Source organism: Mustela putorius, unplaced genomic scaffold (genome assembly GCF_011764305.1).
Source record: "Mustela putorius furo isolate JIRA1106 unplaced genomic scaffold, ASM1176430v1.1 tig00537284_pilon_pilon_pilon, whole genome shotgun sequence".
NCBI lineage: Eukaryota > Metazoa > Chordata > Mammalia > Carnivora > Mustelidae > Mustela > Mustela putorius.
This window is the reverse complement of record NW_025422422.1, coordinates 2267002-2279510: the sequence shown is the minus strand read 5'-3', so window position 1 is coordinate 2279510 and position 12509 is coordinate 2267002.

Below are 12509 nucleotides of genomic sequence, written 5' to 3'. Positions count from 1 at the left end.
TTGTGATTCCGGGAGAGGCCCTGCCCCTCTCAGTGTGTCCAACACCCTTCAGGAACCTCTGTGCAAAAAGGTTATGGAAGGCCTGTGGGTGTAGTGCAACGGGCCTTGAGAGAAAAGGGGAAGAACCTGCCGGCCCTGCATGGCATCTAGTAGGCGGTGGTCATGGTGCCAAATGACCTTCGTACCTGGACCAGCAGATCAAAGATGGCGTGTCCTCACCCATCCTCTCCCCGCAGCTGGCAGGGCTGTCCTCCGTTGGCCTGAACTGGGAACCAACAAGGGCTTCTGAAGTGTCTTGGCCTCTCAGCAGTCCCCAGTATTTCTCTTTAAGCCATTTAAACATTCCTGAGTCTTGCTTATACAGGTAGGCTGAGACAATCTGCTGTGGGCCACTGGGTTCTCCTCCTTCCCAGCAGGCCCGTCCAGACCCATGCAGCCGCACTCCCCAACCAGAGCACTAAAAGATAGATGCCCTCCAAACAGCACTCAGCCCTATTTTTGTCCCTGCTCTGGAGGGACAGACGTTGGGTAATCCTGGCAACTCCCCATTTTGGGGTCTGATTCCCCAGGTCTGCCATGGGGATGATAGATGTTCATCAGGGTTTGGGGGACCTAATGTGTGGTCCCTGAGTGCCTTGGTATCACGGGTCACCCAATAGCATGACACCAGGCAGGGTCTCTCTGGGAGCTCTGGGAGTCCCGGTGGGTTAAAAAGCCCTTTCCGTAGAAAGACTGTGTGTCTCCTGGGAGCTGGCTCCATGGTCTGAAGTTAGTTCTCTAGTCCTTTTAACCCAATGTGGAGGAAAAAATAGGTCAGTTTGGAATCTCCCTTTTCCCTCTGCATAAAATAGAGAAGGAGGGGTGGGAGGTTGATGGTCTTTTCAAAAACCACCAGTTTAGTGTTTCTTTCTGACAGTACATTTGCCCCAGATCAAGGTGGATTTCTCTGGGCAGACTGAGGGACCCAAAAGAGAAGCCACAAGGGGGCATGGACGGAAAGAAGGGAAGTAGAGGGTCAGAACTCGCTCTTGGCCCAGCTGCCCCCTGACCTGCTTGCTTCTTCTCCAGCCCGATGTCAACAAACTAGCCTTTTCTTTGAAAGCAGCTGACATGAGCCCATATGCACAGATACAGCCATCCGCCCCCGCTGTGCTCATCAGGTCCCTACCTTGGGACCCACCCCCACACCCTCCAAGACCTTCATAAATCTAGCAACTAAAGAGTTAATATCTGACTGAGCTCGGGGCCTCTAGCCTCCTGCCTGGAGGAACCAAGGCAGGGTCCTCATCCTGATCTGTGTTCCTAACATGGGTTATGAAATACGTTCCGTAGCATCCCTGGTGAATCCCTAACTGCCTTAAATGTTTCTTCCCTTTCCCACTAAGAGAAAGAAAGTTCCAGGAAGGCAGGGCCAGTGTTTCCTGAACCTCATTCCTCTCATTCTTCCCGGGGTGTCATTGTGGGGCAATGCACACGGCTGCCCCCAGGGGGCGGCCGGCGGGGAGGGGCTGGACCACAAGAGGTGGGGCGTGGTGTCTGTGGGACCCTGGGTGCACGGCTGCCCTTTGCTGAGTAGGCACCTGAACTGGCACAGGTGTCCTCAAGCAAGTCGGCAACTATCAACACTTAAAATGCTCTTAGTTCTCCACTCGGGAGCTCTGCCTCGGTGAGCTTACTCTCCCCAAGAGTTTTCCCCAGGGTCCAACGGGCATGTCTTAATCATCAGTAAAAGAAAAGTGATATAGGGGCGCCTGGGTGGCTCAGTGGGTTAAAGCCTCTGCCTTCGGCTTGGGTCATGATCTCAGGGTCCTGGGATTGAGCCCCGCATCGGGCTCTCTGCTCAGCAGGGAGCCTGCTTCCTCCTTTCTCTCCCTGGCTGCCTCTCTGCCTACTTATGATCTCTACCTGTCAAATAAATAAATAAAATCTGAAAGAAAGAAAGACAGACAGACAGAAAGAAAGAAAGAAGAAAGAAAGGTGATATAAATGTGAGTATTCCCACCCTGTGGAAAACTATACAACACTTTTTATTTTTTAAAAAAATATTTTATTTATTTATTTGAGAGAGAGAGAGCACAAGCAGGAGGAGGGGCAGAGGGAGAAGCGGACTCCGGGATCAGGACCTGAGCCCAGTGCACAGGCTGACCGGACTGAGCCACCCAGGCATCCCTGTACAACAGTCTTGAAAATTAAGCAGGTGTTTAAGTCCTGACATGCAAAATTTTTCAAAGCTTATTTTTAGGTGAAAAAAGTAAGTAAAGGAGTGATCTTTATATGGTAGGGCCACAATTTTTTTTTAAAAAACACAAAACCTGTGTAATGTACAGTGACTATGTATGTATGGAAAAATGTTTCTTCTAGGGGAAGAATATGGGATGGCGACAGGGTAGGAGAATTTTTAAGTCTATAGTATTATTCAGTTTTTAAATTTCAGGTATATCAATCTATATAGAGAGAGAGCTGGGTGGTTCAGTCCATTAAGTGTGTGCCTTCAGCTCGGGTCATGATCCCAGGGTCCTGGGGTGGAGTCCTGCGTCAGGCTCCCTGCTCAGCGAGAAGTTTGCTTCTCCCTCTGCCTGCCGCTCCCCCAATTGTGCTGTTGCCCCCTGCCCCCGTCTCTGTCAAATAAATAAAATCTTTTTTTAAATGGTAAAATTTACATTACATATATTTTACAATAAAAAGAATGCGAAAAAACTCCACCTCACTTGCAATACCTACCTCCCAAAATAATAACATAATAAAAACTTATGCAATGACTACTCAGTTTATCAAATCTTAACATAGTCTTTTTTTCTTTTCTTTTTATTATTTTCGTGTGAAATGAAACATTATCGATTCCACTGAGTCATCCCAATTTACCTTTTGATTTTTTTTTTTTTTAAGATTTTATTTATTTGACAGAGAGAGATCACAAGTAGACAGAGAGGCAGGCAGAGAGAGAGAGAAGAGAGGGAAGCAGGCTCCCCGCTGAGCAGAGAGCCCGATGCGGGCCTCGATCCCAGGACCCTGAGATCATGACCTGAGCCGAAGGCAGCAGCTTAACCCACTGAGCCACCCAGGTGCCCCCAATTTACCTTTTGAGATTACCCGTGTTAATCCCTGCGCCTCTGGGTTGCTTGCCTTCCTTGCTGTGTTAGTATTTATCGGATGCATATATCACAGTTTGTTTACCCAAGGACATCTGGTTGTTTCCAGCTCTTCAGTATTATTTATATACAATGTTGCCATCAGTTCTTGCACCTTTCTCCAGGAGTGCATGGGAGACTTTCTCTAAAGGTAGATACAGCTGGGTTTTAGATACAACTGTATTCAGCTTTTTAGGAATTGCTCTAATTTGCCCAAATTATTCTCCAAAAGGGTCCATAGCAATTTATACTGAGCAGCAGTTATGAGAGCTCCCGTTTTTCCACATCCTCTATATAACTTGGCATTTATTGGACATTTTATATTTTGTCAGTCTGATGCAAGTAAAATATCTCATTGTCATTTGATTTTGACTGACCCTTATTATTATGAAATGTTTTACTGAAGCCTTTTATTGATGGCTGCTTGGGCAGACACTCCTGGTTGCTCCCCATATTTGTTTTTTTCTCCCTTTTTTTTCAGTAAAATCACTCCTACATTTTTAAAAAATATTTTATTTATTTAACAGAGATCACAAGTTGGCAGAGAGGCAGGCAGGGGGCAGGGTCCCCACTGAGCAAAGAGCTGATGAGGGTCTCGATCCCAGGACCCTCAGATCATGACCTGAGCTGAAGGCAGAGGCTTACCCCACTGAGCCACCCAGGCGCCCCAGCACCCCTACATTTTAACAGGCCTCTTGGCCATTAGAAATAAAGACTGTCTTTGGCACCATGAGGATTTTGCCAGTGGGACAGGAGCAGAGATGGTGTCCATACACTGAGGGAGGTGTCAAAGAACCAACAGGTTCTTCTCCTTCCCTGTGTTTCCTTCCTCCTGGCTGGGATGCAGATATGATGGATGCAGCTGGAGCAGTCATCTTGGCCATGAAGTAAACTTGAGAACAGAGACCGCGCATGGCAGAGGACCAGATAGAAGGAGCTTGGGTCCCCAGGCAACGAAGCAGCACACCAGCCTGGGACTGCCCACACAGCTGTGTGCATGATGGAGGGATCGACTTCTGCGTTTCTTCAGACATGGTTATCCGGATTTTCTACCCTCGCCAGGGACCCTGACAATACACTGGTCAACCTGGCCTTCTGCACCTGCCCCGGAAGAGTGTGGGGAGGACCGTTGCGTGTGGGGAGGTAGGAGAAGGATGTTTCTGAAGGTGCTGCTGATAAGTCCCCAGGGGGGTGGTGGGGTGACCCCACTAGCTCCCCAGGCCTGGACTGTATTAAATTCTGGATTTGATTCACATCCCCTAACAACCTCTTTCCCCAAAAGAAATCTTGACGAGAAGGAAGTTGGAGGGATGGGGTGTTTCCATGCAGTCCCTCTGCTCTGCTCACATGGCTGGGGCCACTCTCGCGGGGCGGCAGACATGCTACCGGGGGCTCCACAGGAGGTCTTCATCCTGGTCTGCAGGTGGCTCTGCTGGAGTCCAGGGGGATCCCTGAAGAATGAAAGGTGCGAGGTAGTTTTTGTTGCATGTTTGTTTTCGTGGAGAGCCAGAGCCGTGTAACTTACATGGGTCTGTTTGCACTCCTGGGCTCAGGGATGTTTGAAGCCGCCAGTGCCTGGGGCACTGAAAGTGGACTGAACTGCACATGCTGCTTCTCTGTTGCCATCCACACATCCAAATCAGAGTTACTTCCCTGAAGCCTTCCCCTGGGGGGGGGATTGTGTTTATCACCTGATGCTGCCTATCCCGCCACCCTAAGGAGACCTGAGGACTCTCTTGTCTCTGAGCATTTTTTGGTTCTGTTTTTTGTTTTTGGAGGAAGATGAACTGTTGTTCGTTCATTTGATAAAACGTGTGCAGAGCTGCAGGGCTGCCCAGCTCCACCTCGGGAGCAGCCTTTGTGGGAAGCTTGGACAGGAAGCTCTTTGGCAGGCAGGCCGGTGAGCCAACGCCAGCCTCACCCTGCAGGTGCCGTCAGACTGATTCATCTGGAGCCACTTCCTGGGGTGGGGCTGCTTGTCTCTGGCCCATGGCAGCCTGTCCCTACTTCCCAGGGACCGGGCATCTGAGACGCCGCTGGGTTTTCCCTGACTCAGACCCCTGTTGGCAAGAGGCTCAGGGGCTGATGTTCTCAGATGGCACACCGTGTCTGTCTCACGCACCCCTGCCATCTCAGCTAGCAGCAAGATGCAATTTCCTCCAGCACGTTCTTAGCTTGGGCCTCAGCTGTGTGACCTTGAGCCAGTAAGTTAGCCTCTCTGTGTTTTGATTTGCTCCTCTAAGAACTGGGGAACTACCAGTACCTACACAGAGGAGTAGGACTAAATGAGATAAGCACCGTCAAGGGCTTAGCCTGGGCACATGCACAGGCCTGCATGTCAGTGATGCTGAGGACAGGACAGGGGTCTGGGAGAGGTAGGTAGAGCCTCAGCTTCGCAGCCCTCTCCCCTGTGACCTGGACCAATGTGCTGAAGCCTCCCGAACTCGGATTGTTGTGACAATTACAGGAGAGATCACACACACAGCACTTAGCTCTTGGGGGCAGGCCTGGTAAACCAAGTTAGCAGAGAAGTGAGGCATTCTAAGGCCCCCGGGGAGACTCTCAGGTGGGCTCTGAAGGGGAAGGCAGGCAGGCAGGCAGCAGAAGGCTTGTGGCTGCGGGTACAAGCGTGGAGCCCAGGCGCGTGGCGCATTCACCGCACAGACAGAAGGTCTCTCTGCCTCCCAGTACTGGGACTATATTAGGCAGAGGTGACCAACAGCCCCCAAGGCAGCATTTGGCTTGGAGAAATGTTTTGCCCTCACAGTGTTTTTTTAAAAAAGGAGAGATTTCCGTAAGGAAATTGTATATAGGAATCCAGATTTCTGGTTTTCTAGCAGAATCAGAATCAGAAGGGCTAGTAAGCCAGGACCCCCAACCCTTCAGGGCCGCAACCAGCTAAAGCCATGACTCGTGGAGTGCATCATGTGTTTCCCCACATCAGCTGCCCCTGGGCCCTGCGGGAGGCTGACTTCTGAGAGCCTCTGCACAGCCTCCAAGTGGGTTGGCTCTGGCCCTGTCTCCCTGGACAAGTCATCCAAGCCCTCTAAGCCTCAGCTTTGCCATCTGTAAAAGGTGTATAAGACTAGTCCCTAACTGGGGCACCTGTGGGGTTCAGTCTGCTGAGTGGCTGCCTTTGGCTCAGGTCATGATCCCAGAGACCTGGGATCAGGCTCCCGGCTCAGCAGGGAGTCTGGTTGTCTCTCTCCCTCTCCCCCGCTACCCCCCGCTGGTGCGCCCCAGCTCTCTTTCTCAAATAAAAAGAAGGAACGCTTGGATGGCTCAGTGGATTAAGCGTCTGCCTTCAGTTCAGGTCATGATCCCAGAGTGCTGGCTTCTCCCTCTGCCTCCCTCCCCTCCAAGCTTGTGCTCTGTCTCTTGCTCACTCTCTTTCTCTCAAATAAATAAATCAAATCACACACACACACACACACACACACATATATATATATATATAGAGAGAGAGAGAGAGACCAGTCCCATCCTAACATAGTTGTCCTGGGGGGAAATGGGAGAATATATGCAAATCACTTAACACCTGGCACTTAGTAAGTGTCCTGTACTTTCCAGCTACTGCTGTTACTGCTTCTGGTACCAGCTCATGATTTCAGGATCAAAACTGACCTCTGTGGAGACTGGAAAGGGCCTGCCTTGATTTGGACGTTTGTTTTCTCCCCAGGTCACATAACCACAGTGTGGTAAGACATGCAGAAATCCCGACTGCCCCTCTGCTCTCTTCCTACCTCCTCCCAATTCTTGGCAACGCCTGATCTTTTCACCGTCTAGTTTTGCCTTTTCCAGAATGTCATGTAGTTGGAATCATATGGTATGGAGCCTTTTCAGATTGGTTTCTTTTGCTGAGCAATATGCATTTAAGCTTCTTCCATGTCCTATGGTTTGATGGGTCATTTCATCTCTGAATAATATTCCGTCGTCTGCATGTGTCAGTTCGCTTAACCACTCACCTACTGAAGGACATCTTGTTTGCTTTGAAGTGGGCAATTATGATTAAAGCTGCTATAAAAAGTCTGTGTGCAGTGTTTTGTGTAGACCTAAGTTTCCAGCTCATTTGGGTAAATAGGTAGGAATGTAATGATTGGGTAAATGTTAAGACTGCCTTTTAATCTCTAATACAGGAATGCAATCGCATTGGACTGATTTACATATTAAAAGTCTTGCATCTATGATATATGAAAATGGCCCACTTTTATGGTTTGTGTGCACTTTAGTTCCGTTTTGTTTTCAAGGTTGTTAGAGTTTTGTAGAATAACCTGGGAAATTTTCATTGTTTTCCATGCTCCGTAAAATGTACATAAACTAGGTAGGCATTGTATGTTCCTTAAAGATTTACAGAACTTGAGGTACCTGGGTGGGTCAGATGGTTACGCACTGGCCTTCAGCTCAGGCATGGTCTCCGGGTTCTGGAATTGAAACCTGCATTGGGCTCCCAGCTCAGCAGGGAGTCTGCTTCTCCCTCTCCCTCTGCCCTTCCCCTGGTTCATGCTCTTTCTCTCTGTATCTGTCTCAAATGAATACATAAAAATCCTAAAAAAAAAAAAAAAATTTACACAACCTATCCCTTAAACAGTCTGGGCTCATGACCTTCTACATCTTTGACTACCTTCTTTTTTCTTTTCTTTCCTTCTTTTTCTTTTCCCCCTCCCTCCCTTCCTTTTCCTTTTTTACGATCTTAGCCATCTTTAGGTGTATGGTTCAGTAGTAATTCACATTGTTACACAGCAGATATCCAGAACTTTTTCATCTTGCAAAACTAAAACTCTATACCCATTAAACACGAAACCACTCTTGTTTCTATAATTTTAACTACTTTAAATAACCTCATCTAAGGGGAATCAGATAGTATGCCTTGTTGTGGTTTCACATATCATAATGTCAAGTTTATTCACCTTACAGTATGTGTCAAAAAACTTCCTTTCTTTTTAAGGCTAAACAATATTCCAGTATATGTATGGACCACATTTTGTTTATTCATTCATCTATTGATGGGCACTTGGATTGTTTCTTTTAGCTATTGTGAACAATGCTGCTATAAACATGTGCTAGTACCACTTATTTTTTAAATAAAAAAATGAGGTATAATTGAAATATAACACTGTATTAGTTTCAGATGTATAACATGCATGATTCAGTATTTGTATATATTGTAAAATGATCACAATGTGTCATTAACATCCAAATACTGTGTTGTTGTTTTTTTTTAAGATTTTATTTATTTATTTGACAGAGAGAGAGAGAGAGATCACAGGCAAAGGCAGGCAGAGAGAGAGCGGGAAGCGGGCTCAGCGCTGAGCAGAGAGCCCGATGCAGGACTCAATCCCAGGACCCTGAGATCATGACCTAAACCGATGGCAGAGGCTTAACCCACTGAGCCACCCAGGCGCCCCGCAAACAGTTTTACTGTAGGTATTATTACTATTAGTATTATTACAGTATTATTACTGTAGGTTTGTAGTAAGTTTTGACATCAAGCAATGTGAGACCTTCAACCTGATTCTTTTGACTAGCTTTTTACTTTTATAGTTATTAGTCTATTTATGTTTTCTATTATTCCTTAATTCTGGAACTTGATATTTCCCTAGGAAACTTGATTTTTAATCTATAGTTAGACTTGTTTTTTAAAATATTTATTTGATGGATGCCTGGGTGGCTCAGTGGGTCAAAGCCTCTGCCTTTGGCTCGGGTCATGATCCTGGGGTCCTGGGATTGAGTCCCGCATCGGACTCTCTGTTCCGCAGGGAGCCTGCTTCCCCCTCTCTCTGCGCCTGCCTCTGCCTACTTGTGATCTGTGAAATAGATAAATCTTAAAAAAAAAAAAAAAGATTTGAGAGGGAGATTGAATAGGGGGAGGGGCAGAGGGAGGGACTGAATCCTAAGCAGACTCCCTGCTGGGCACAGAGCTCAGTGCGGGGCTCAGTCTCCCCACCCCGAGATCATGACTTGAGCCAAAATCGAGTCAGACACTTGACTGAGCCACCCAGGCGCCCTTATAGTGAGACTTTTTATATAATGTTCTATAATTTTAAAAAACTTGCAATTTCATAAATCCCAGTTGTGTCTTTCACCTATTTTTTAAAATTCTGATTTGCCAAGAGTATGTCTCATTTTTCTTTTTAACCAGTCAAACCCATTCCTTTTTTGTGGAGTTTATTATTAATCCTTTCTATTTCTTTTGTAATTTTTTACTACCTTTTAAAAAAAGATTTGTTTTAGGGAGGGGGAGGAGCAGAAGATGAAGGAATCTGAAGGGGATTCTGTGCTGAGCATGCGGGCCCCAGCCTCGGTGTTGTTTGCTCTTACAACCTTGAGATCGTGACCCAAGCAGAAACCAGGAGTCAGCCACTCACCTGACTGTGCCATCCAGGCACCCCTTACTAGCTTTTTTTTTTTTTTTTTTTTTAAGATTTTGTTTATTTATGTGAGAGAGAGCATGATCGAGGGAGAAGCAGACTCCCCATGGAGCTGGGAGCCCGATGCGGGACTCGATGCGGGACTCGATCCGGGGGACTCCGGGATCATGACCTGAGCCGAAAGCAGTCATCCAACCAACTGAGCCACCCAGGCGTCCCCCTCTTACTAGCTTCTTAAATTATCTACAGACTTTCTTGCAGAGATGTTTTTCTCTGAGTAGCCTTTGATACCCCAAGCTTTGATACACAGCACGGCTACTCATTTTGAAGTTGGCCCAAATGGTTTATTCCAGATGAGATTATCTCTAACCTAGGAGTTATAAGGAAATGTATTTCAAACATTTCTAAGATATATTTCTAGTAGTATTTCTACTACTAGAAAGGTGTATTTTTGGCCTTCTTTTCTAATTCTCTTCGGTGAAACCTACTGCATTCTACTCAATAGAAGGTGTCCTGGGTGATGTCAGAACTGACTTTCAAAGTGGGGGCAGGGAAGGCTCCCCAACATCCCTCCTCTCCTCCAGGGTGATCCCCATGCTTCCCCCTGACCCTTGGTGTAAGACGAACCCACCAGGAGCTGAGACCCAACTTCTCAGGGCTTCTTCCCATAAAAGACCTGGGGTGAAACTGAGGTGAGACCGGCTTGGGACGTCACGATGCGGACGTCTGTCATCTGCAGGGCCAACCTCGCCCTCCCTCCAGGTTCTTGCTACTTCCAGGCTTTGCCCACCACGCAGACAGGTCACTCCACTGCTCCCGGACATCGGGCAACTCCCTATTCACATCCTGGCAGCCATCAGGGCAAAGCTATTACTTCTATTAGTACCCGCCCCCCCCCCAAAAGATTAAATGTACCAATAACTAAAATGCTGTTAAATTCCTTAATCATATCTTTATTTTCCTACCGACTTGAGACTTATCGGCTCATATGCAGAAACATGAATGAGCTCCAATCTCCCTGTTTTGAGGCTGCATGTAGGCAAATTAAAACCCCTCCCCCAACCTTTTGTTAACTCACTGTAACAGAAGTCACTCACCACATATCTCATTTAATCCTTGCAATTTGCAATTCTAGTAGGTAGGTCTCATTTCCCGTGCCTACACATGAAGAGAGGAAGGCTTAAAAGTTGAAACCATTTACCTAATGATGTAAAGCTAAAGGTTTGGAATCTCGGCTGATCCCAGAGTCCTGATTCTGAACCGTAAGACTGATGTCCAAGAAAACTTGAATTAAGCTCAACCTAGCCATTTTTTCTTCAAACTACAGGTCCATTTCATTTGATTTAAATTCCTGGTGAATATTTAGGAAAAAAAAAAAAAGTTCTGTGACTGAAACACTGAAGAAATGAGAAACTATCTACAGGATATGGAGGTAATGAAGTTAAACAAAAATGTTACCAAACTGTGAGCCTCCTGTAAGATTTGTCTGTAGGTCTCTTCGGTTCTTAGTACCAAACACTCAGATCCAAGGTTCTGTGTGCAGCTGAGTATTCTGACTTTTTAATATTTTGAGAGAGAGAAAGCACGAGTGTGTGAGCAGGGGGAGGGGCAGAGGCAGAGGAAGCAGACCCCCCACTGAGCAGGGAGCCCAACATAGGACTTGATGTGGGACTCATCCAAGGGTTCTGGGATTATGACATGAGCCGAGGGCAGAGGCTTAATCGGCTGAGCCACTCCAGTAGCCGACAGTGTTCCAACTTTACGGATGGGTAACCCTGAAGCCTAGCAGGCCGGGATCACACAACGGCGCTGGGCGCTCTTGCGCACGGCAGCCTCCTGGAGGCGAGCACCCATTGCCACAGTGCTCCCTGCTTCTCACCGGTGTTCAGTCGTTCCCTGTCTGGAGCATTCAAATCCCATCAGATGTTAAATCGGACCTGGAAAGCCAGCCAGTAAGGTAGACAGTGAACACTGCTCCCCTGGGGATCCTTTGCCCTCCCCCTGGCCCACCGCCAACCACAACCTTCCTGGGAAATCAGTCAGGAGGGCGCTTAAAACTACTACTATCCAGGTAACCTTAGGAAACTTGACTTTCTTAGGTTAGTAATCTAGGATTGGACGATGTATATTTACTTTTTCTAGGGTCCCTTAATTTCATCTCTAAGATGTGGGATAGGTCAACAATTCCAGAAGGGTTGCTTTCAGCTTAGAACAGAAACAAAACAAGATGAAATTAAAACTGGCATAAAATTAAAAATGTGTATGATGAAAATGCACATACTGTTTTTTTTTTTTTAAGATTTTTATTTATTTGATAGACAGCGAGAGATCACAAGTAGGCGGAGAGGCGGGGGGTGGGGGGGAGCAGGCTCCCCGCTGAGCAGAGAGCCCGACGTGGGGCTCAATCCCAGGACCCGGAGATCACGACCCGAGCCAAAGGCAGAGGCCTAAACCACTGAGCCACCCAGGCGCCCCAAATGCTTGTAGTTTTATGTCGATCTCTACTTTGGATTATATCAAATTATCTGTATGGTTTAAAACAAAACGAATAGCAGGGCACCTGGGTGGCTCAGTGGGTTAAGCCTCTGCCTGTCCTGGGATCAAGCCCCGCATGGGGGGGGGGGGGAGGATGTCTCTGCTCAGCAGGGGGTCTGCTTCCCCTGCTCTCTCTGCCTACTTGATCTCTGTCAAATAAATGAAATCTTTAAAAAACCTAAAACTGAATAGCTATAAGGGAGAGGAGAACGGAAATAGTGTTAGCATTTCTATATATTATATATTAGCATTCTATGTTCTACGTATCTTTTTTAAGATACTCTCAACTCTTAAAATCAATGACCTAAATAGTACTCATCCATGGTACCGGGGGTGACACTGAAGCTGTGTTAACACACCCAAGGTCACAAAGTAAGTCGCAAGGTAAACTTCAAATCCAAGCCTGAACCCAAACTGTTTTCTCCTTTAGACAACAGTCTCTGGAAGTTCGTGTGGAAAGGAAACAAACACCTATAGG